We start from the raw sequence: 25,855 nt of genomic DNA, 5'->3' as shown, positions 1-25,855 counted from the left end.
TTTTGGTGGTGTTTGTTGGCTTAGTGGCATTACCACAATCCAGGTAGAATCGTTGTTGTAAGGCTCTATCCTCCATTTGGAGACTTAAAAGGTCACTGTTAAGTGTGGTCACGGTTCACTGTAGAAAACTTAAACATTTTAAATGCTATATGCAGCAGATTTCAAGAGGTTAAAGGACTATAATTTGTCTCTGTACATCCAGAGTACAGAAACTTATTTCCTAGTTATCTGATAGAGACTCAAACCTGAAATCATGTACAGTAAGCTAGATGAAGCCTTTTTCTAGAATCAGTAGTATTCTATATGACCATTAATATCATGACAAAAAGTATATATATACATATATAATATTATACATTTTGAGATATCTATACCTTAAGAAAAAATTTAAAGAGCCAAGATAAAGCCAAAGAATTATGAAATTAGTAGCAACAGAATAGTCCCTTAATTTTGGTTTTTCCCTGTCCCATGTCGGGTGGCTCCTCTGGCATGAGATAGATTTCAGATTTTCCTTTAGCAAGCATGCTTGGGTTTAGAGAAGGAGAGAACCCTGATCCTATTCCAAAGGCAGCTTTAATTTTTAATTGAACCTGGACTAAAAAAACCCATTTGCATTATATGTCTATAGAGAACATCAGAAACAAACATTTGAGATGATTTATGAAATTTTATCTTGTTGGAAATGTGATATACTCATAAGTCAATTTACTCTATTTCTTGGGGCATTTTCTCTGGATGATTTGACCTTTTTCTTCAGATGTCTCATTTGTCCAGTGGTCTTCACATTCCTTAGCTGGATGCCCTCTCCTGGAAGACAACAATAAAACCCTGCCCCAACCCTAACTTTGGAGAGTTTTCCTTTTGGCAAGTGAAAAACATTTGTTAGTCTTACAAGTAGTTTTGATTGGATGGAGATGCTGCTTGATGAACTATCATCTCTTCTAATCAAGACCTTTCTCCTGTCCAAATCTAATCTTTGTCAATTTTGATGATATCCATAGTTTTTCTTCTCCTGTGGAAATAAAAGCAAAACGTCTTCTCTAACATAACACATACCCTGGTTTCCATTCTGAGGTCAACACATCCTTAAAGAATACAGTTTGAGCCCGGCGTTGGTGGCGCACGCCTTTAATCCCGGCGCACTCAGGAGGCAGAGGCAGGCGGATCTCTGTGAGTTCGAGGCCAGGCTGGACCGAACCTCCAAAACAGAGAAACCCTGTCTCATAAAACCAAAAAGAAAAAAAGAAAAAAGAAAAAAAAGAATACAGTTTGATTTAATTCAGTCATTTCCCCCCCTATTATCCAGTTTCTCTCTACAGCTGTCATTACTTTCTTATTAGCATTTAAAAATTTGACATTAATAGAGCATTGTATAATCTATCTCTGGGTATCTTAATTACCCCATCCTGTTTATTAAACATATCTTTTAGAGTGCAATTAGACATTTATATAACTGCTTACCCTGTAGGATTGGGTGTTATACCTGTAATATGCGTTATGTTGTAATATGCAAAACACTGTTTCATTTTACTAGAGACATATGCTGGGGCATTGTCAATCTTAATTTGTACAAGTTTGCCATGATAACCTTAACTTCTAATAATTGTGTAATTACAGAGTCATTCTTTTTGAAACTCAATACAGTTGCCCATTGAAATCCTGAATATTTATCTATGTTATGGTGTATATATTTTTGTTTTACAAACGCTGCATAATGAAACACATCCATTACCCTTTGGGTTACTTCCTGAAGGTAGTAGAGTTTGGTTATATAAAGAACAAGTAGGATATTTCCTTATAATTTCCTTGGTTTGCTGTCAAGTGATGGAAAAATCTTTTTTCAACTCCTTGCTATTAATATGGTGTTTCTTATTAAACTCTGAGGTTTATAACATATTTCCTATCAATACCTGATCAATTTCATCATTACTTTGTTTTAGAAGGTCTGATAGGTCTGTATAGGATCTGATATGTGTTACATACAAGGGATGATTTCTATTTTTGATTATTTCTTATAAGTAAATAAATACTAAAGTTAATTCTGAATCATCTGGTCCAAGTTTAGCAGTTTCAAAATGTAAAACAACTTCTGCATCTTGAGAGTCAGTAATTATATTAAGAGGTTTTGGAAAATCTAATAATACTGTAAGAATAGCATGTAGTTCTGACTTTTGAACAGAATCTTAAGGGTTTTGTCACTTCACTTGAATTTCCTGACTAATAACCTGCCTTTCCCAATTTTTTTGAATCAGCATGGAATGTAGGGGCTCCAGAAATTGGTGTTCCCAATACAATACGAGGAAGGATCCAACTAGTTCTCTTTATAAAATGAAATCTCTTGTTTTGGGAATATTTGTTGTTAATGTTTCCAAAAAATTACTGTAAACTCTTTGCCATTGTTCATTTTCTGTCCATAATGAGTAAATTTCAGCATTAGTAAAAGGTACAATTTCTGCTGAGTCTGTCCCTGCTAACTTATGAAGTCTTAATTTTCCTTTTAGAATCAACTCAGATACCTTTTCTACTTTGGTCTTTAATGTCTTATTCTGTTTGTGTGGTAAAATGTATCAATTCTAAGATTTTTTTCTTTGCATTAAAATTTCAGTAGGAGGATGTGTAAAAGGTAAAATAACCTAAGATAATCAGGCTCTGGATCAATGAGACCCACATGTACATCCTGTAATTTATCTTCTTTTTTTTTTTTTTTTTGGTTTTTCGAGACAGGGTTTCTCTGTGGCTTTGGAGGCTGTCCTGGAACTTGCTCTGTAGACCAGGCTGGTCTCGAATTCACAGAGATCCGCCTGCCTCTGCTTCCCAAGTGCTGGGATTAAAGGTGTGCGCCACCAACGCCTGGCTCTGTAATTTCTCTTCTAACAGAGAAAGTTCTCTCTCAGCCTCAGTTGATAATTTTCTTGGACTATTTAAGTCCTTATCACCTTGTAAGGCTTGAAATAAATTATTTAGTTATTGAGTTTTCAACCCAATTGTGGACCATAGCCAGGTAATATCTCCCAGCAATTTTTGAAAATCATTAAGAATTAGTAATGGATCTCTCCTAATTTGTACTTTCTGTGATTGAATTTTGTAAACCTATTTTATATTCTATGTAATAGAATCTCCTCTTTGAATTTTTTCAGGAGCAATTTGTAATCCCCAATAAGGCAAAACTTTCTTCACTTCTTCAAACATTTTCTCTAAGGCATCTGAATCTGAATCAGCTAAGACATCATCCATATAATGGTAAATTATATGTTGAGAAAACTGATTAAGAATTATTTCCGGGGCTGGAGAGATGGTTTGATGATTAAGAGCACTGACTGCTCTTCCAGAGGATCCCGGTTCAATTCCCAGCACCCGCATGGCAGCTCACAGCTGTCTATAACTCCAGCTCCAGGGGATCTAACACCCATGGCCAAAGCACCAATGCATGTAAAATAAAAATTAATAAATTTTAAAAAGAAATGTAATTTTAAAAAAAAGAATTATTTCCATTGGCTGTTGTACAAAATATTGATACAAGGTAGGATTGTTTAAGAGTCCTTGTGGAAGGACTTTCCAATGATATCTTTAAACAGGCTGGGAATTATTATTGTAAGTAGACACTGTGAAGGAAAATTTTTCCCTATCCTGTTCTTAGATTGGTATGGTAAAAATGCTATCTTTTAAATCAATTGCTATAATAGAATATCATTTAAGTAATAGAGAAGGCAAGGGAATTCCAGGCTGTAAAGAGCCCATTGACTGAATCACCTTATTAATAGCTCTTAGATCTGATGCCATTATTCATTTTCTGATTTTTTTTTCAAGACAGGGTTTTCTCTGTGTAGCCTTGGCTGCCCTGGAACTCACTCTGTAGGCCAGGCTGGTCTGGAAATCATCTGTCTCTCCCTCCTGAGTGCTGGGATTAAAGGCATGTGCTACCACCCTACCAGATTTTTTTGTTTGTTTGTTTTTTATTTAAATTAAAAACAAGCTTGCTTCACATATCAATCCCAGCTCCCTCTCCTTCCCCTCCTCTCCTGCCCCCATCCACCAGGCCCCTCAGCCCCCCACCCACTCCCCCAGATTTTTTAAATAATAAATACAGGAGAATTCCAAGGACTGGTTGATTCCTCAAAATGTTGAGCCTTTATCTGCTCTTGTACCAACTGTTCTAAAGCCTTTAATTTTTCTGATGCCAAAGGCCTTTGTTCCACTCAGACAGGTTTGTCAGTTAACCATTTTAAAGGTCCGGCTGTTGGCACCTTTGAAAGATCATCAGCCATTTTATCCTGTTTGTGTACAACCTGAAAGGCCGGTGGCTGTTCTTTTTCATACCTTTCAATATTCTTCCCAGAAACATATGTTAGTTTATGGTTTCTTTCTGAGATCAGAGGAATGTTAATCAGAGGAATGTTAATCTGGGTATTCCATTGCGGTAACAAATCACATCCCCATAAGTGCATTGCAATATTAGCCACATATGGCTTTAATTTTCCTCTCTGTCCTTCCAGTCCTATACATTCTTTTCTTTTTTCAAAACAGGGTTTCTCTGTATTGCTTTGGAGGCTGTCCTGGAACTCGCTCTGTAGACCATGCTGGCCATTCAACCCATTTTCTGCTTTGTTTTAGTTGAGATAAAATTCCAGTCCCTAAAGTTGAACATTTACCTTCTGAAGAAACCAACTTGGATGCTAAAATCTTGGTGCAATCATTGTTACATCTGTGCCTGTGTCTATCACACCCTCAATTACAATGCATTTATTTGGTTTTTTGTTTTTTTTGTTTTTGTTTTTGTTTTTCCAAGACAGGGTTTCTCTGTATTGTTTTGGAGGCTTTCCTGGAACTCACTCTGTAGACCAGGCTGGCCTCGAACTCACAGAGATCCGCCTGCCTCTGCCTCCCGAGTGCTGGGTATTGAGTCTTTTAATTGATCTGTGAAGAAGTTTCCCCAATGCTAACAGATAATGACCAAACCAACGTTGATACTGGGGACAGTGAGAGGCTCCCTATGATGTTTCCCAATGGCATAGGGTTATCTTCTCTGTTCTGTGTTGATCTGCATCCATTAGTCAAATGTTGACCTTTTACCATACCTTCTGTATATTCCTGAAGGCTGGGGCCTTTTATTTGGATTCTCTCCAGAAAAACAAAACAAAACTTAGATTCAGGGAACACCTTGCATGCAATTCCTTTTCAGAAGACCTGGTTTGCATAATTAAAACATCTAACCTTTAGATTTTTCTTAAAAAATTTAGAAGTCAGCCAGGCTGTGGTGGCACACGCCTTTAATCCCAGCACTCAGGAGACAGAAGCAGGCAGATCTCTGTGATTTCGAGGTTAACCTGGTCTATGAGAGCTAGTTCCAGGACAGCCTCCAAAGTCACAGAGAAACCTTCTCTTGTAAAAACCAAAAAAAAAATTTTTAGAAGTCACTCCTCTTATCCAAGTATCATCTTAAGCATAAGGTCCAATATCAGCTGTATTTATAATACATTCGTCTATGGGTGCTGATCTTGCCTTTAAAGGCCTGATCACCCCCCCCAAAAAAAGGCCTGATTACCCTTTTACATTCTGAATTAGCATTTTCAGAAGTCAAAGTTTCAACTAATATTATTCTAACTTCTGGATCTGATATCATTTTATTTACTGATGAAGTCAATATTTGTAAAAAAAATCAGTGAAGGCTTCTTGAGACCTTGTATAATTTTAATATATGGCTTAGTTCTCTTTCCTGATTCATTCAAAGCTGCTGTGTGGCATAGGGACAAGGTGTGATCATCTAATGTAACCTGTCTTTCTACATCAGCATATTGACCCTCACTGAGGATTTTGATCTTGGAAAATCTCATAACCTCTAACCTTACCATGCTGTTACAGGGCCCTAGCATTATTTCTCCACCAGTAAGTCGACTGTAACTGAGGACCAGATTCCAATACTACTGTAACTAAATCTTTCCAGACTTGTGGAATAATTCTCTTTCAAGTGAATCATGAATTTAACAACTGCTTCACAAAACATGAATGTATACCATATGAAACTATTGCTTCCTTAAATCTCTTCAAATCTAAGATTTCTATAGGTTCCCAGTTAACTTCTGAATAGACTTGGGAATGCCTACCATCTGATGGTCATTCTTGAATGACAATTGGATAAATTAAGGTTGGTTTTCTAATAACCTTGGGCCTCTCCCCTTTAGCTTCATAATGCCATGGTATGGTATCTTCTGCTCTAAACTCCTCTGTGTGCATGTGAATATTTTTATTAGTTCAATTAGTCTATCTTTCTAAGGATTTTTATCTTTTCCATCATTTCTTTAATTTGACACTGATATCAAACAACTTTTTTGTTTTTTTTTAATTTAAATTAGAAACAAGCTTGCTGCACCTGTTGAACCATCACTACATCCCTGGGATGAAGCATATTTGATCAGAATGGATGATTTTTCTGATGTGTTCTTGGATTTGATTTGCCAGTATTTTATTAAGTGTTTTTGTATCAGTGTTCATAAGAGATATTGATCTAAGTTTCTTTTTCTTAGATGTGTCTTTGTCTGGCTTAGTATCAAGGTTATTGAAGCCTGGTGAAAAGAGTTTAGTAATGATCCTTCTGCTTCTATTGTGTGGAATACTTTGAGGAGAATTGGTATTAGCTGTTCTCTCAATTTCTGGTAGAAATCTGCACTAAGGCCATCTGGCCCTGGCCTTTTTTTTTTTTTTGGGAGACTTGATGACTGCTTCTATTCCATTGGGGGTTATAGGTCTATTTAAATTGCTTACCTGCTCTTGGTTTAATTTTGGCAAGTGATATCTATCCAGAAAATTGTCCATTTCCTTTACATTTTTGAATTTTGTGGAGTACAGGTTTTCAAAGTATGACATGATGATTCTCTGGATTTCCTCAGTGTCTGTTGTTATGTCCCCCTTTTCATTCCTGATTTTGTTAATTTGCATGTTCACACTCTGCTGTTTGGTAAGTTTGGATAAAGGTTTGTCTATCTTATTGACTTTCTGGAAAAACCAACTCTTCCTGACATGGATTCATTGTATTGTTTTCCTAGTTTCTACTTTATTGATTTCAGCCCTCAATGTGATTATTTTCTGGCATCTACTGCTCTGGGGTGAGTTTGCTTCCTTTTGTTCTAGAGCTTTCAGTTGTACTGTTAATTCTCTAGTGTGACTATTCTCCAGTTTATTCATGTGGGCTATGAACTTCCCTCATAGCACTGCTTTCAAAGTGTCACATAAGTTTGGGTATGTTGCGTCTTCATTCTCATTGAATTCTAGGAAGTCTTTAATTTCTTTTTTATTATTTTCTTTGACCCAGGATTAGTGCAATTGCACATTATTCAATTTCCACAAGTTTGTATGGTTTCTGTAATTTGTGTTGTTGAATTCTAACTTTAAAGCATGGTGGTCTGATAGGAAACATGGAGTTATTCCAATTTTTTGTACCTGTTGATGTTTGCTATGTTGCCAAGTATGATTTTTGAGAAGATTCCATGTGGTGCTGAGAATAAATATTTTTTTGTGTTTGGATGGAATGTTCTAAAGATGTCTGTTAAACTCAATTGTGTCATATCTTCTATTAGTATCTTTGTTTCTTTGTTGAGTTTCCGTCTGGCAGTCCTGTCACTGGTGAGAGTGGGGTGTTGAAGTCTCCCACTATAAGTGTGTGAGGTTTTAGATGTGTTTTGAATTTTAGTAATGTTTCTCCTGTGAACGTGGATGCCTTTGTATTTAGGGCATAGATGTTCAGAATTGAAACTTTACCTTGGTGGATTTCTCCTGTTATGAGTATGAAATGACCTCCTTCATCTCTTTTGATTGATTTTAGTTTAAAGCCTAATTTATTAGATATTAGGATTGCAACCCTCACCTGTTCCTTGGGTCCATTTGATTGGAAAATCTTTTCCCAATCCTTAACTCTGAAATAACGTCTGTCTTTGAAGCTGAAGTGTGTTTCTTGTATGCAGCAGAAGGAGGGATTCTGTCTTCGAATCCATTCTGTTAGCCTGTGTCTTTTTATCGGTGAGTTAAGACCATTGATATTGAGGGATATTAATGACCATTGATTCCTCATTTGTTTTTGTTTTGGAATTGGTGGTGGTGGTGATGGTGGAATTGTGTGTGAATTTCCACCCCTTTTTTTCTTTTGGCTGTTGGTAAAGTGGGATTATCTATTGCCTATGTTTTTCTGGTTGTAGTTAGCTTCCTTGGGTTGGAGTTTTCCTTCCAGAACTTTCTGTAGGACTGGATTAGTGGATTTTTATTGTTTAAATCTGGTTTTGTCATGGAATATCTTGTTTTCTCCAGCTATAGTGATTGAAAGCTTTGCTGGATATAGCAGTCTGGGCTGGCATCTGTGGTCTCTTAGTGTTGGTAGAATATCTATCCAGGACCTTCTGACTTTCAGAATTTCCATGGAGAAGTCAGGGTAACTCTGATTGGTTTGCATTTACATGTTACTTGACCTTTTTCCTTAGCTGCTCTTAATATTCTTTCTTTATTCTGTATGTTTGGGGTCTTGATTATTATGTGGTGAGGGGACTTCTTTGTGGTTCACTCTATTTGATGTTCTGTAAGATTATTGTACCCTCATTGGCATGTCTTTCTTTAGGTTGGGAAAGTTTTCTTCTATGATTTTGTTGAATATGTTTTCTTCCCCTTTGAGGTGGGTTTCTTCACCTTCTTCTATACCTATCATTCTTAGGTTTGGTCTTTTCTCAATGTCCCATATTTCCTGGATATTTTGTATTAGGGATTTGTTGGACTTAAGATTTTCTTTGGTCGATGAATCTATTTCTCCCAGCATATCTTCAATGCCTGAGATTCTCTCTTCTATCTCTTGTATTCTGTTGGTTATGCTTGCATCTTTAGTACCTGACTGTTTGCCTAACTTTTCTATTGCCAGCATTCCCTCAGACTGTGGTTTTTTATCTCTATTTCAGTTTTTCAACCCTTGCACTGTTTGAATTGTTTCTTGCAATTTTTGCTTTGTCTTTTCCTCCATTTCTTGCACTTTTTGGTTTGTTTTTTCTTCCATCTCTTTAAGGGATTTTCTCATATCCTCTTTGAGGGCCTCTATAATTTTCATGAAGTTGTTTTTTAGGTTATTCTCTTCTGCTTCGTCTGCATGGGGATGTTTGAATATTGCTAGGGTAGAGTCTCTAGACTCTGGTGGTGTCATATTTGTTTTTATGTTGCTGAGTGTGTTTTTATATTGTCTCCTTCCCATCCCTTCTTCCAGAGGGTCTAGAAGGAGTCTCTTCGTCTCCTGGTGAGTACAGGACCAGGGTTCCCTTCCTGTGGGTACGAGCAGGTCCAATACTCTGGTGGCTCCCCTCTTCCCGTGGATGGAGGTGGTTCTAGTACCAGGGCCTTGGCAGTCTCAGGGTGGGCTGGACCCTATCGGGATGGGATCCACAGTCCACAGTCCCCAGGCCTCATTTGGTTGGGCGCAGGGCACAGGAAGATGGGCTGGAAACAGGTCTAGTCCCATGGGCGGAGAAAGAGACTAGGATGCTGCTAGTCTCTGGGTAGGTTGGCTACTGCCAGAAAGGGAAGCACAGTGGCAGCTCCAGACCTCAGCTGGTTGCGCACAGAGCACAGGAAGGCAGTCTGGAAGCAGGCCCAGGCTTACCTAGTCCTGTGGGTGGAGATGGAGACTAGGATGCTGGCAGTCTCTGGGTGCACTGGTTCCCACCGGGATGGGAACTGCAGTGGCAGTCCCCAGGCACAGGAAGGCCAAACAACTTTTTTAGAGATAAAACAAGAGTTACCAAGATGATAATTGACATTATGTCATTCCCAGCTAAGTTGATTATCCCTTCATTTAATTGTTCATTTTCAAACCATCCATTGTGGAGCTATACCAAGACCTAACCCCATGCATTGCAATGTTTCCCATTTTTAACGTGTATGTGGAGGGGGACTCTTCTTTCTTTTTTTAATTAATTAATTCACCCTTTAAGGATTTCCAAGTGTCTCCCCAGGTCTGCTTCTGATGATAGTAAAGCGTGAAGCTGCCTGAAACTGCACGGCATGCCTATGTGGAGAACATAGGCAGTGTACAGCGTGGCTGAGGCCACCTCCTGCTAGTCACACGTAGTTGTGAGTGGAGAGTATGTGGCATTTGCATACATAGAAGCCAGCCAGAGTGGGTGTTGAGGTGGCTAATCTAGCTAGGCAGTAACTTGAAGAGGGAGTTCAGGGGTAACCCACAACCCATGGAGAAAAGGAATCAAGAAGCCAGCCATCTGAAAGGAGGACACAGGGAATGTGAAGAAACCACATGTGTGATGGGCCAGAAGAGTAGAGTTAGCTGAAGGCAGTGCCGCCAGGTAGTGGGCTGCTAACTCTGGCAGTGTTTCTAGCCCAGGTGCTTATGGAGTTTGGGGCCTGTGGAGACTGTTGTAGAAATGCTACAACAGGAAAATACCAGACTCATTCAGAGGGTTTGAGGCAAGAGAGGAAAAAACAGCCAACTCTGGTAGCCACAGCTGTGACCACAAATGGTGGCTACCAACAGTAGCTGCGAAGCCAGGGGCCACTGGCTGTCTCAGGCTTTTGTGTCCCAAAAGTTAGATGCCCGATCAAGCGTTAAACTAATCATCTTTATTAATAAAAATTCAGGAGTCAGCTATCGGGGTAAGAACCTGAATGATCAGAGAAGCAGAGAAGTCACCAGTGTTCTTTTACCTGCTGTGTTCCTTCTTCCTACAGGGATGAGACCTGTCTCCTCCCCACCTTACTACTCCTTGCCCTATCTTTCTACAGTTCTCCAAAACCTCTGTGGCTAATTTTGGTTGGCTAATGGCCAGCTTTATTTATTAGAGCATAATCAAAATATCACACAACAGGTGGGTGATCTGAATCATGCTGGGGCCTCCAGAAAATGTTAATCCCATGGATTACAAATAAAACCACTACCATAGTTTAAAGCTCAATTTGAAGCACACTTTAATTAAATACTGACCAGGTGGAGGGGCTCTGGCAAGGTCCATACCCAGGTTCCTAGGAAATGGCCCTGAGTCACAGTTTGCAGCAGCTTAAGAAGGAAAACCCAGCTGGGTGGTGGTGGCTCACGCCTTTAATCCCAGCACTCAGGAGGCAGAGGCAGGCAGATCTCTGTGAGTTCGAGGCCGGGCTGGACCGATAGCCTCCAAAACAATACAGAGAAACCCTGTCTCGTAAAAACAAACAAACAAACAAAAAAAAGAAGGAAAACCCATAATTTATTGCATTTCCCATCAGGTCCAACCAGGGGCAAGCATATATCCTGACATACTTCCAGCCTTCATCCAGTCAAGGGCAATCTTATATCCCTATGTATTTCCTGTCAGTGAACCTCCCTTCAACATGTGGTCAAGCGTAACCAGTGCAGATAGGTCAAACAAACTTGTTTAGGGGAGTGAAAAACATGTGGTTTGTTATCTCACAAAAACAACAGCCTCCAGCATTTCAGGGACTGTCTGTCCCTGAGCAAGGGGCTTGCAGATCAGAGGCATTTTTATTTTACGGATCTCTGTGGCATAGTAACTAAAACTTGAAATGTAACTCTGGCTCTCATGCATTTGTGTAGAAACACAAATACAAAATAAAAAAGAATAATGTAATTAAATTTTCTCAATTATACAAAAGGTAGTAAGTAGTTCAGTGGTATAATGTTTGCTTAGCATGCTTGATTCCCTAGGTTTGATCCTAGCACCATATAAAACAAAATAAATTGATACAAATGTAGTACTGTAGTGCAGGATGTTAAAAATGGGAAGCAAAAGTTATACACTCTGATAAATTCTACTATCAATGTAAAACAGCTATTTATATGAATATATATAGACACAAGACCCCACCCCATGAATTTTCATAGATTATATGAAGTAACAGATATAAAGGGCTTAAATAGGCCCAGATGAGTTTTCTTTTAAGAGGAAGGAGCCTGGCAGTGGTGGTGCACACCTTTAATCCCAACACTTGAAAGGCAGAGGCAGGAGGATGTCTGTGAGTCTGAGGCCAGCCTGCTCTATCGAGTTCCAGGACAGGCTTCAAAGCTACAGAGAAACCCTGTCTCAAAAAACAAAGAAAAGAGGAAGGATACCTGAGCTTGGGATGTAGGTGTTGGTCTTATGTACAAGGCGTGGGTCTGATCCCCAGCTCTGCATAAACGGTGTGTGGTGGTATGTGCCTATAGTCTCAGCACCCAGGAAGTAGAGGCTAGGAGAATCAGAAACTCAAGGTCACCCTCAACTATTTGTCAATTTGATGCCAGCCTGAGACACCTGAGACCTTGTCTTAAAATAATAAAAACATAGGGAGTGGTGGTGCACACCTTTGCTCTCAGCACTGGAGAGGCAGAGGTAGGTGGATCTCTGTGAGTCTGAGGTGGGCCTGGTCTACAGAGTGAGTTCCAGGACATCCAGGACTATGTGGAGACACTGACTCAAACAAACAAGCAAAAACATGAAATAGGATATCACCAGACAGTGTGATACACATCTGTAATTTCAGTCCTCAGGAGCCTGAGACACCTAGGAGGATGGTGAGTTTGATGCCAGCTGGGACTATATTGTAAGACCCCTTTTCAAAGGAGAGAGAGACAGAAATGGACAGACAGACAGACAGACAGACACACACACACACATACACACACACACATTTTGCTGCCCAGGCTGGCCTAGAACTCTTAGGCTCAAGCAATCCTATCCTATCTCAGCTTGCCAGTAGCTAGGATTACTGGTATGTACCCCTGCACCTAGCTGGCTTTTGTTTTATTGCCCTCTCTGACCCATGTTTCCTCTCAGCTGCTACTGATGGGAGAGAAATCCAGAGAATCAGGCCTTTATCTCAGTATGCTGAAGCATCAGAGCCTTTGTCACTAGTTTAGCTGCAGGGCTTAACTGGTAATATTGCAAGTCAGGCCTCTGGGAAACAACCACTGATCTCTGTCGGGATCAGGGTTCTATACTCAGCTCAGACATCTAAAAGGCATTGGGTACCTTCCCATTTTATGCCATCCCATACACAGTGTTATGACTTGAACATGAGGTAATCCCACAGTCTCCTATACTCATCCTTAGTTAATCAGTGACTGAACTAAAGACACATTGCTCTATCATGATCTCACTGCCTTACTCATGAATGGGTGGATTACTTTATTCAGAGGAGGATGGAGTTAGACATGTTGGTCTGAAACTAATTTCAGAAGTCTAGAGACTGAGGCAGGGGTATGGTGAAGAGGTCTAGACTCACCTGGACTATATAGTAAGGCCCTGTATCAAACAAACAGAAGAGATGAGAAAAAAGAGCAAACATACCAACACAGGAAGTGCATTTGTTCTTTATTCTAACTCAAGTAGTGGCTGTGTCTTTTCCCCATTGCTTGAATTCAATCTCACAATCTTATTTGATTGTCCAACAAGAATTGGCCCACCACACCAAATGGATCACTGCTTCCAGGAGAAAAGGTCACTGCTCCAGACCATCAAATTCCTGGAGTGGAGATGTGGGCCTTTGTGTAAACAAAGGCTGAGAGGATCAAAATATGTGCATAAAAGTCTTTACAAGGTTTTATACTATTTGATAGAAAGACATCTGTTTGATATTTCTTACACTATGTAGCAGGATCGAAATTTCGATCCTCCTGCCTCGAATCATGAGTGCTAGGATTATAGGTATATGCCACCATATCCAGACTTAATGTGAGTAATTTTCTCCCTTGAGTTCCTTCTCATAGTTCTGTACTCACAGTAGTTAAGATTTTATTATAATTACACTGTGTGCTTGCCTCCCCAGGAGCTATGTGGCTTTATCTTTGTATAACAAATCCCCAAAAGTCTGTTAACTGAAATTGAATCTCCTTTGTCATATGGGTATGTTGAGAAACCGAAAGATCCCCTGTAATAAATACATGCTGATTGAACCCAGTCCTCTACCAGACTTTCAGGGTATTGAGACTGTCCCAGCTGGTCCCATCTGGAGCAGACAAAATTCTACTAAGAATGAGATGTTGTAACCAAGATAACTGCAAATGTGCAGCTGAGTCTGGGGAGGTCCAGCCAGCCTTACAGAGATTGTGCAATTGCCTTAAGAGTGTAGAGGTTGGCTATATTTTATGTGAACTAAATAGATCTGCACATACATTTAGCAATCAAACTTCACAGTAAGTGCTCTTTTAATTTTAATATTAGATTCCATAAACTTACAATTGATAGATTATATATACCCCTTTAGATATGGAATGAGATACTCAGAAGTACTAACAAAAAAGTATTCAAAAGGTTAATTTTGCTTATAACAATAAATCAGTTCAAATTCCAACTTTGAGCTCAATAAAGACTTTCTTTTGATTGAATTCATTGGGTTTTTTTTGACACAGGGTCTCACTCTTTCTAATTTAGCTCTTGAACTCTTTCTGTAGATTAGGCTGGTCTCAAAATCTTAGTGTCTTCCTGCTTGAGCCTTTCACATGTTGAGACGGCAGGAGTCAGGTGTATGCTACCACACCTCACTTCATTGATGTTATGTTTCTTTGCTTGAAACAGGTTATCGCACACCCCTAGCTGGCCTCCAACTCATGATGTACCTGCAGATGACCTTGAATTTAGGATTCTCCTGCTGTGAGGGTTAAAATTATCTTCTAGGTTTAAATTACTGTGCATAAAAGATGTATAAAACAAAAATGCCTCTAACCTGTAATCATCACTTGCCCAAGGACAGAGAATTTCCTGGAATGCTGGGGGCTGTTCATGCAAGATAACAAGGTGGTAGTGACACACTTCTTTGATCCCAGCACTAGGGAGTCAGAGTTAAGTTGATCTCTGTGAGTTCGATGCCAACCTGGTCTACAAAGCAAGTTTCAGGACAGCCAGCTTACACAAAGAAACTGTGTCTTGCCAAATGTCTTCGCTTCTATACACAAGATTGCTTGCCCCAACTGCACAGGATGTGCTTGATCACAAATAGATGGGAGGTACACAGGCAAGAAGTACATCAGCATGCATACTTGCCTCTAATTAGACAAAGGCAGGAAGCACATAGCCTCGTGGGTTTTGCCTTTATAAGCACCTGAGTAAAGTGGTTCTATAAAGGTTCAAGAAAACTCTGAAGGAAGACCCCACACTCAAATAGTATGTAAGAAAAAAGACCACTTATTACTATACCTGCATGCAGTGGTTGAACACCTGCACAAAATGGCAAAGCCCCTGAGAGGAGTGTGCAGGCTCATTTTAAGTGCACCTAGGGGAATTTCAGGGATAGTTAGGTCATCTCAAACATAATTGGGCCAGGGCAGTGGTGGCGCACGCCTTTAATCCCAGCACTTGGGAGGCAGAGGCAGGTGGATCTCTGTGAGTTCGAGGCCAGCCTGGTCTTCAAAGAGAGCTCCAGGACACTCTCCAAACCTACAGAGAAACCCTGTCTCGAAAAAACAAACAAAACAAAACTGTGGTAGTGAACTTATTCTCACTTGGTGGGATTAATACTGCCTCTACCTCCCAAGTGCCAGGATAAGAATCAATCCCTTATCGTGATATACGGTTTGCAGATATCTTTCCCATCACAAAGGCTGACATTTCTTTATTAATAGAGCCATTAGATATATACAAGTTTTCACTTCTGATGGAAATCAACCTATCTTTTTCCCTTTTATTGCTTTGCTTTCTGTGTTATCTCTAAAGTCATACCATTGCTAAACCCAATGTTCAACTTTTCTCTGTGTTTTTTTCTAACAGCTTTAAAGTGTCAACTCTTACTTTTGTTGTTGTTGTTTTTCAAGACAGAGTTTAACTCTGAAGTTTGCTTCTTTCTCGGCTTTGAACTTGGAATAGTCCTCCAGTCTCAGCCTCCAGATTCCTAAAATGATGAAAGTGAGGTACTTGCTCAGTTCCTCAAGTTTCTGTGTTGATTTTTGGGGAGATGTGCCTGCATGATCTATCTACTGGTGATTGGTTGTTGAAATCACCTAGAATTACTGTACCTGAATTGACTTTTCCCTTTTATGTATAGCAGTATTTGTTCTAGGAGGTTAGGTGTCCCAATATTTGGCATGTATGTATTTTTTCCTTAAATTGTCAGTAGTAGCATTGTTGCTTTTGAACACAGCTAATGATCATCTTGAATTCTCAGTCCTCAGAGGCAGGCGGATCGCTGTGAGTTTGAGACCAGCCTAGTCTACAAGAATTTTCAGTCCTCCCGTCTTATTTACCAGGTACTGTATAAACAGAGGCTTTTCTGTCCCTTCTGGTCCTGCAGTCACTTTAAAAATAATCACTCAGAGGGTTAATATTAATTGCAAACTGACCTATTGCTCAGGCTTATTACTAGCTAGTTCTTACAATTTTAAGTTAACCCATTGTTATTAATCTATGTTTTTCCATGTCTTGTGACTTTACCTGTGGTCTAATACATCTTGCTCCTCTGGAAGCTGGCTGCTATCTCCTCCCTGACTCCACCCTTCTCCTCCCTGTATCTCTGCTTGGATTTCCTGCTTGGCTCTATCCTGCCTTGCCATAGGCAAAAGCAGTTTCTTTATTGAAACTGGTAATAAAACATCTTCACAGCCTACAGAAAGACATCCCACAGCAGTACTGGGATTGAATGTAAGTGCCACCATTCCCAGTTTAGACATTATTTATTGCTACTGTTATTGTTATATTGTTTGTTTATTTATTGGCTTTTTCAAGACAGGGTTTCTCTATGTAGCTAGCCCTGGCTGTCCTGGAACTCAATCTGTAGACCAGGTTGCCATTGAACTCATGGAGATTTGCCTGCCTCTGCCTCCTGAGTTCTGGGATTAAAAATGTGCCCCACCACTGCCCAGGAAGTAACATCTTTTAATTGAACACTTCAGACTTTCTACACCCAGGCTTATTACTGAAAAGTATGCACAGATGTCTCTCTTCTGCATCTTGAGGTTTACTGAGTTAATACTTGACACTCTTTCTGAATTCTCATTTGTTTATTCTTCTTATAAGATGTATTCTTCCTTGAGCTCCCTTCCTTGTGTGTATCTTTTCCTCTTCTCTGTGCAGATTTCCTTTAAATACCTTCTTCAATGCTTGTCAAGTGGTCAAAGTTTGAGTTTATGTTTATCATAGAAGGCTTTTATTTCTACTATTTTAATTTAAAAATGTACTTATTTACTCTTTGGTTTTTGTGGACAGGGTCTCTATGTTGTCTATGTTGGTTTCAAGCTAACAGCACTCTTCCTGCCTCCCAAGAACAGGGATTAAAGAAAAGATTCACCATGATTGGCCAGAAAAAGGAATTGGATCATCTGGACCTAGAGTTATAGATAGTAGAGAGCAACAAGAACTCTTAACTAGCGAGCCACCTCTACAGCCTTTCTCTTTTAGTTTTAAAGGATAACTTTGCTGGATATAATAATTTGGACAACCCCTGATTTCTTTGGTGGCTTGAATACATCAGCCTGTATTTTTCTGATATATAGTGCTTTGTAAGTAACTTCAGAATTCTCTTATATTTTCAATATTCTTTTTTTTGTCCTATGTCCTTGGCATATTAGCTATATTATGATGCTTAGAGGTTCTTCTCTGGTCATAGAGCCAAGGATGACTTTGTGTTCCTTATCATATTGCTTCTATCTTCCAAGTGCTGGGATTACAGGCATGTACACCGTGTCCAGCTTTCCCTTTGGAAAGTGTGTCCTCCTAGACTTGGATGTCCATTTTTTATCTAGATTTCAAGTCTTTGGGGCTAAAGAAATGACTCAGTAGTTAAGAGCATATGCTGTTTTTGCTGAGGACTGAGTTTGGATCCTAGTACCCATGTCAGATGACTCACAACCACCTGTAACTCTAGCTCTAGGGAATCTGACACCTTCTTCCAGCTTCTACATGCAACAGCACACACACAGCATATACTCTCACAGACATAAACTTGTAAATAAAAATATTTTTTAACAAAAGAAAAATTGGGTGATAAATGTGTGTGTGTGCGTTTGTGTGTACACATATATACATATACATATAGCTTTTTTGAGACAGGATTTCTTGTGTAGCCCTGGCTGTACTGGAAATCACTTTGTAGACCAGGCTGGCCTAGAACTCACAGAGATTCACCTGCCTCTGCCTCCCAAGTGCTGGGATTAAAGGCATACACAATCTTTGCCTGGCAGGTGCTTTAATTTTTGTTGAATACATTTTCTTTGCCTTCAATTTGTATCTCAGTTCCACCTTCTGGAATACGGATTCATTGGTTTTGTCTCTGTGTTCTAGGTGTCTTTTTGTTCTTGTCCCTCTGTTCCTCTTTAGGACTGTTATCTGAACATGTTTAAACTTGTTTTGTAATTTTGAGAAATAGCCCTAGTCGGGCGTTGGTGGCGCACGCCTTTAATCCCAGCACTCGGGAGGCAGAGGCAGGCGGGTCTCGGTGAGTTCAAGACCAGCCTGGTCTACAGAGCGAGTTCCAGGACAGCCTCCAAAACAATGCAGAGAAACACTGTCTTGAAAAAAAAACAAAAAAAAAGAAAAGAAAAGAAAAAAGAAAAGAAAACCAAAGGAGGGGGGAGGGGAAGAAAAGCTACTTCTATGTATCCCTGTCTGACCAGGTATTTACTATGTAGTCTATGTTGACCTCAAACTTGTGACAATATTCCTGCTTCATTCAGGCTTGTATTATGCTCAGTTTTTGAGCTCTTTCAACTCTTGAAGCCAAATTTGCTTTATCTGTCACCCAAAGAGTTCCCTACTAGGAGGCCATTGGGAAAAATTAAAGACTGACCTCGGGCTGTAGAGAGAAGTAAACCAGGTTTGGGGCATGCTTTGTCCATCTACAACCTAGGATTAAGTTGTTCTCACAGCAGCAAAGAACTTGCAGAAATGTTGAGAATGCTGTTTTCTAACCCACGGTCCTGCTTTTCAAGAGGGTGCTAGTCTGCCTTTACCCATTAGCAGTTTCCTGAAAGATAATCCAAATGGAAATTTATGTGTATTACACAGTGATAAAAATTTCAGGTGCAAATGACTGGTCCTCAGAGCTCTTCAGAAGTGTGTCAAAGCATCTCAGAAAGTCAAGCTGGTGAGTAAGAATGGAAAACTTAGAATATGTCAGGTGTGTGTTATCTTTTTTGGGGGAGTATCTGCAGCATATCTAAAGTCCCAAAAAGATAGTTTGGGAAAGCACACCTGAATTTTGACAACCTAATTTGTTTTGAAAATAGCCATATCTAATATGTAGAGGTATTAAAGCCCAGAAGAGAGATGGAGTTGAGAAGTGAAGTTTTATACTATTAATTTCATGAGGAAAACAAAATAAAAATTTAAAAATAGAACCATTTACCTAATATTTTCACATTTCACCCATATTCACTTCTGGCCGTAGGAGAGAAGAGCCAAAGGAATGTAGTAGAGAGAGACAACAATACAGGGCATAGGAAAATAGAAGGTAATTGCTAACAATCTCCAGTTCCAGGGAGAAAAATCCTGTAATCTTAACCTGCGCTGGAGTGTCACTGATTTAAAAAAAGTAAAGAAAAGAAAATCCCCATCCGCTGTCAGCCCTCTTCCCCTGACTCTGCTACTCTTCTAGATAATTCTGAAGACAGCTTCAACCAACAGAAAATCCTAGGCGGGTAGGGATGAAGGGAGAAAGAGCAAAAATTATATGGCTCGTATCAATTCAAGGGGAGTAATTTATGTTGGAGGCGACAGCCGTGGTGCCATTAACCAGCGCCAGCAACGAGCTAACGCCAATGTGGTCTTACGTCCGCATCATCTCATTCCCGGTAAGTTTTGACATTATCCCAAAATTGAGGAGAGTAGCTCAGACTCAGTTGTACTGATTTGTGGCTAACGAATGCAAATTCATCCAGTTGGACCCACTACTTACAGGCAGGTTCTGGTTTGGGATCATCTATCATCTATCTATCTATCTATCTATCTATCTATCTATCTATCTATCTATCTATCTATCTATCTATCTATCTATCTATCTATCTATCTATCTATCTATCTATCTATCTGCATCTCACTTATTCCTGAACAGGTCTTCTGTAGCAAAACACACCTTATTCAGGCAAGAGTCGCTGTTTAGAAGGGAAAGAACAACAGGGCTCACAGCGGAACTTTACTGCGGATGGCTCGTGTTCCCGCCCGGGTGGCTGGGTGAGAGGGACGGGAGGGGGAAGCTTTCTGGTGCGGACCGCGAGCGGAGGCTGAGAGCGCCGCCGCCGGAGAAGACCGACCCTCGGCCAGAGCCAGCCCGTGGCGCCCGGGCCTGGCTGGCTGCTTCCCGCCTCAGCCGCTGCTCCGGCTCCCACTGCCGCAGACACTCTCCAGGCGGGCGCGGCGGAACGCGAGGTCCTTCGGCCCAGCCCGGTCCGGTGCGGCCCGGATCCGTGGCACGGGAGGTGAGAACCCCTGCGGTCCCCTTACTCCCTGCCGGGGCCGCTGGGACCCGCAACAATGGGGACGCGGCCAGGGTCCCCGGCGTGCAGTAGCCTGGGGCAGCCACCTATTTCTGGCTGCCTGGGCCTTGGAGGAGCTGAGTCCGTTCTGGGAAACTCCAGTGGCTGGAGGCTTGGCGGGGGTCTTGGCATCCACCCGGGGCTTCAGTGACTTGATATTTGAGGATTTCGTAGTCAAGGAAGGGAGTCGGAATTACCGAGACTTAACTACGGTGGCGGTGCGCTCTTAATGCTTGATACCGGCGCCCTAGAAGCTGACCATATCGCGGCGTGGTTTGGGCGAGAGTGGTTGTAATGAGAATTTTAGGGGCCTCTGTGGCTTGATCCCTAAAGCACACAGGGGCGCGTCTCCTCCATACTCCGTTGGGAGGTCTGGGAATTGATTAGACTTGACTCGGGCTTTGGGAGAAGAGGCTTGGAGAGTTTAGCTTCTCTAAGGTAATTGATTGCTAGTTCCTGGAAAGGCAGAAGCTTCGTTGCGCACAAAAGAGTTGAGCAAGGAGCTAGATGGATCCGTCGCGGCTCGGATGTATCCCAGTTAAGAGTGGTTCTCAGGTAGGAAACTTGTCACAGGAGTGTTGGTTGCCTTAGGTTAGGAGAGGCCGATGTAAGTTGTCAGCTGGGGAGGGAAGAAGATGGCCGGCAGCTGCTGGGGTCGAAGAATTGGCTTTATGTGGGTCATGGTTGCGGTCTGGGAGTAGAACAAGCGCATTTTACAGAGTGGGCTTCCTGATAGAGAATGACCTCTTACTGCGGGGGAGTGGGTGACTCAGATCTGTTAGATTACTGCTCTCGCAGGCGGATGTGGCTGACTGTATTGGTGTCTGGACTTTGAGGCTGGAGTGGGTATTTGGGGGGGTTAATGAATTTGTTCCAGAGGAGAGGACAATGTGGACCTTTCCTTCTTACTCCAAAGTCAAAGTGGTGGCTGTCGTTGGCAGTCATTTAAGTAAGGAATTTCTTAGTGGTATTTGAATCCAACGCTTTTCTCTGTTCATTTTTTCCCTTTTAGAATTGTGACTCATACTTTGTTTTTTAGCACTGTGGCTATTGTTTGTAATGATAGACAAACTTGGACCCAATAATAATGTTGTAATTCTTGGAGCTTTCAGTACAATTCTTATAAATCCAAACTAGTTTAAAAGACTTGTGTCTTCCATTATTTTAATGAATGTAACTATGGAGAAAGATGTGAAAATAATTTATCGTTTCTGCTGTTCAAAGTTCTTTAGATTCTGTAAATCCACGAAGTGTCATTATCTCTTACTGCCTTGAAGTGATTATAGTCAGTCTGTTAAGTCTTTGTCAGCATCATTTCGGCCTCCTTGCTAACTCTCACAGGACATGATCTTCACTATAAATGCTGTCTTCAGTGCTTTTGATCTGTGTTTTTGTGTTTCCATGTCACAGTCTCTGTCATTGAGGGTCTTTGTAAACTCCAGCTCTGAGTCTTAGAGCTGTGCACCGGTGCTTTGGATGTACTATGGTGTCTTTGTATATTAAAGGAAAAGCTCTATGAACAAAGCCCTATCAGGATCAACGTACCATCTGAATTTATCTGGAGTGTGTGGGATGTATTGTCTATTTGCAGGCTAGTATTGTCAAGTGAGAAGGGAAGTAGTTGTGTACCTGTACTGATAGTGCTAATTCTAGGGATTTTTTTCCCTTAAATTTAAGAATACTTTCTGTTGGGCAGTGGTGGTGCACGCCTTTAATCCCAGAAGGCAGAAGCAGGCAGATCTCTGAGTTCAAGGCCAGCCTGACTTACAGACTTGAGTTCCAGGACAGCTAGGACTACACATGGAAACCCTGTCCTGGGGAGGGAGGGGCAGGGATAAGAATTTCTGTTAAAAAGTTTTTTTCTCTCTCTCTCTCTGTCTCTCTTTGTGTTTTTGTTTTTTGTTCTTTGAAACAGGGTTTCTCTGTGTAGCCATGACTGTTCTGGAACTAGCTTATAGACAGCTATACAGCCTGCCTCTAAAAGTTCTCTCTCTCTCTTTTTTTTTCCCCTGAGACAGGGTTTCTCTGTGGCTTTGGAGGCTGTCCTGGAACTAGCTTTTGTAGACCACGCTGGCCTCAAACTTACAGAGATCCGCCTGCCTCTGCCTCCGGAGATCTGGGATTAAAGGCGTGTGCCACCACTGCCTGATCCAGAATTCTTTTTAAAATTTCTTTTTGAGGCAGTGTCTCACTATGTAACCCTAACTGGCCTGGAATTTGTTTATGTATATCAAAGTAACCAAAAATTTACAGAAGTCTGCCTGCCTCTGCCTCTGAGTGCTGGGATTGAAGGCGTGCGCCTCCATGTCCAGCTATGTTTGTTTGTTTGTCCTTCCTTCTTTCCTTCCTCCCTCCCTCCTTCCCTTCTTTCCTTCCTTCCTTCCTTCCTTCCTCCCTCCCTCCCTGTTTTCTTTTTCACTTCTCTTCTTTTTTTTTGAGACAAAAATCTCAAACTGTAGCTCAGGTTGGCCTAGAACTCACTGTGTAGCTCAAACTTCAGTCTGGTCTTGAACTCAGGCAATTCTCCTCAGTCTCCCAATGTTGTGATTATATGTTTGTACTCTGTAAGTTATTTATTCATGGATAAACTTGCTACCTTATGCCATTAACTGTGTTAGGCAGCTCTAAAGTGGTGATCTTTTGACATTCTAAAAGTGCTAGTTTATAGTTAAGAAGTAGCTATACATGTATGAAGAAGTAACTTAGATATAGCAAGGTTTTATTAAGTAGAGCAGTTAAGTCCCCCCCCCCCCACTCACCCAGACAGGGTTTTTCTGTGTAGACCTGGCCATCCTGCACCACCACCACCGTCTAACTTAAGTTTTTATAGTACATTGATTTTGAATAATTATAATTTCTTGTCATCATGTTTTCATGGAAAAAACTTAGCATATGTTCACACTGATATGGGGTTGCATTATTTTGTCTTAAATGTACCAGTTAAAGTTCTTCTGTGGGGGGAAAAGTCACAGGGCAAAACATTTTGTTTCTGTGTGCTTGAGTGAGCAGTGATTTACAAATAATATATGTATTTAGTTTTTTGAGGAAGTCATCACATTCTCCTTATTACTGCCCTTTTGGGAGAATTAAGGCTTTGCTTACTCTCTATATTGATGGCTTGGAGTGCTGTTCCCTGTAACAACAGAAATAGGATAGAGGTAATCTTAACTTTTCTTGCATAAAATGTAGAGTAAACCCAAGTTTTTCCTTAGCTAATCTTCAGCCTAATAAAAATTCTTCCTTTGCTGTTTTCTGTTTTGTGTCTTGATGGAAAATAAATTTAACATCAAGATGCTTAGATCATAAATTATTTTAAATAGAACTGGGATTTTCATTTCATCTGAAATTAGTTGGTCAAAGAAAGTAAAACTGATTCACCCACTGAAGGCAAGGTGATTACTTGAAGTTTTTTTGACTACTTGAGAAACTCAACTTCTTAAGTTTTAGAGATATTTCTTTTTTGTTGCTTTTGAGACAAGGTCCAAATGTAACCCAGGGCTTCCTGTAACGCCGAATGCTTCTGTCTCCACCCACAAGTTCTGGGTGGGATATAAGGCATGTGCCACATCTGGCGGACTTCTCAATTTCTTTAGATTCCCTAGTACAACGGGAAGAACAGTCTTTAGAGTCATTCTCCTTTGGTTGCTTTTGTTGTTTTGAGATAGGGTGTCTTATAGCCTAGGCTGCCCGGGGTCTCATGTAACCAACCCAATTAACCCTGAACTCTTACATAGTTAAGATGACCTTAAACTTCTGATCCTTCTACCTTTACCTCCTGAGTGCTAGGATTTCAAGTGTGCACCATTCCCTGGTTTATGTTGTGCTGGGGATCAAACTCAGATCATTGTATATGGCAAGGAGCACTCTACCAACCAGGTTGCATTCCCAGACTTTTGCTTCTTGTTTGCTTTTTATTCATTTATTCTTGAGACTGGTATTACTGTGTAACCCTGGCTGGCCTTGAATTTGCCATTCACCTACTTTAGATGGGATTACATGTATACACCACTAAACTATTTCTTGCCTTTGACCCTGGGCAAGGGGTGTGTGTGTGTCTGTACATCTGCATATGTATGCATTTTCATATGTGTATGTGTGGGTGTGGAGGCCAGGGGCCAATGTTGGGTATCTTTTCTTAGGTTACATCTAGTTTTGCTTTGTTTTTTTGAGATAGGGTCTCTCATTGATCTTGAACTTCCTTAAGTAGGGTAAGTTGGATGGCTAGCAAGTCTTGGGGATCCATTTCTTTCTGCTTCCCCAGTTCTGGGATTACAGTCACATGATACTATTTCTAGGCTTTATATGTGGGTTCTGGTGATAAAACTCATGTCTTCATGTTTGTACATCAACTACTCTTAACCTCTCTAACCTTTATAGGTTGTAGTGAGGGATGGAGATGTGGGTATAAGTGCTTTATAGATGATCAATGAAGGCTGTTATTAAAAGTTGTAGTATGTTACTATATAGGGGCTGCTGCCATACCACGTCTTCCTCTTCCTCCTTTTCCTCTTTTTTTTTGAGGCAGGTTCACACTGTTGTCTAGACTGGCTTTGAACTTGTAGCAATTCACTTGCTTCAGCTTCTTGAATGTTCAATTGCAGGTGTGAGCCACTTAGGAGCTGCTTTTCTGAGTAATCGCGGTAAAACGTAGCTAGGTGCTGTGAATAAGTGAGGGACTCAGTTACCTGGTCTGATGGGGAAGGCAAGAGCTGTCCAGTGTGCGTCTGCTGGTGCTCAGATGGGAGGAACTGTTGATTGTCCTTATCTAGTACTGGTAAGTAGGAGTGCACATATAAAGTCCAAGGTTATTATCAACACCCATCATTTTTTCCTCTGGCAGTTTCTGTGGCATGTCCTTCTTTGGGAACAGCGAAGCCCCATTGACAGAACACATATCTTGCTTTCTTCTGTTGGCTTCAGGGAACCCAATTATGGTCTTTGTGTGCGGAAGGCTCTAGATGCTGGAGAGATCTGTCATCTAATTGGGGCTACTTTGATAGACTCTAGTACTCTGCTCAGATGTTTTGTTTTAATTTTACTCATTAGTTGTGTGTGTGTGTGTGTGTGTGTGTGTATGTTACAGACAATTGTGAGCTGCCTACTGTGTGTGCCCAGCATGTACTCTTAACCACCTAGTCTCTTCCCAGCCCTTAAACATGTCTTTGATAGACCAAAGGTTGCAGGCTTTGTGAGAGAATCATTCAGTCTAGTCATTTACTTATTCTTGGTTTTCCTTTTTTTTTTTTTTTTTTTTTTTTTTTTGGTTTTTCGAGGCAGGGTTTCTCTGTGGCTTTGGAGGCTGTCCTGGAACTCGCTTGGTAGTCCAGGCTGGTCTCGAACTGACAGAGATCCGCCTGCCTCTGCCTCCCGAGTGCTGGGATTAAAGGCGTGCACCACCAACGCCCGGCTATTCTTGGTTTTTCTATCTAGGGTTTCTTTGTGTAACCCTGG

At 40.8% G+C, this 25,855-nt stretch overlaps 1 protein-coding gene across 1 annotated transcript in view; it reads left to right on the top strand.

The window, feature by feature from the left end:
• Positions 1–20,124: 20,124 nt before the first annotated feature.
• Positions 20,125–25,855, top strand: part of Rad54l2 (RAD54 like 2) — an 89,073-nt gene continuing 83,342 nt past the window's right edge. The window contains exon 1 of the mRNA XM_040740201.1: positions 20,125–20,347. The gene's annotated coding sequence lies outside the window, so the exon portion shown is untranslated. The remainder of the gene's footprint in view (positions 20,348–25,855) is intronic.

This window comes from Mesocricetus auratus, unplaced genomic scaffold (assembly GCF_017639785.1).
Source record: "Mesocricetus auratus isolate SY011 unplaced genomic scaffold, BCM_Maur_2.0 Super-Scaffold_100691, whole genome shotgun sequence".
Lineage (NCBI taxonomy): Eukaryota > Metazoa > Chordata > Mammalia > Rodentia > Cricetidae > Mesocricetus > Mesocricetus auratus.
This window is presented reverse-complemented; position numbering and strand designations above follow the sequence as displayed.